This window comes from Carlito syrichta, unplaced genomic scaffold (genome assembly GCF_000164805.1).
Source record: "Carlito syrichta isolate Samal-C Ts95f unplaced genomic scaffold, Tarsius_syrichta-2.0.1 Scaffold314170, whole genome shotgun sequence".
NCBI classification, from domain to species: Eukaryota; Metazoa; Chordata; class Mammalia; order Primates; family Tarsiidae; genus Carlito; species Carlito syrichta.
The window spans coordinates 20,628-20,977 of NW_007258266.1; positions in this window are offsets into that span (position 1 = coordinate 20,628).

Consider the following 350-nt stretch of genomic DNA (forward strand, 5'->3'; position numbering starts at 1 on the left):
TATACAAGGACTTGGTACATTTTAGCCATAAATCGAATGACAGGGAATTGGTTAGTATAAGTGAAAAATCTGTCAGTTGATGAAAACTACTGAACTTCCATAGAGATGAGATGTATGACAGATAACATGCTTATACTTAAATGTGTTATAAAAACCTGTAGTAAATATGAAAAAAAAAGATTTTACATACATTAACAGTATTCTTCATTATCAAGATACCATGGAGTATGGGAATCTTAATGTGGTAGGATTTTGAACAGTGTTACTCAGCCTTTTTTGGTTGTGATTGTGGTGCCTATATCTTGTCTTGTTCACACACTTTTTTTTTTTTTTTTTTGCTGGTTTGACAG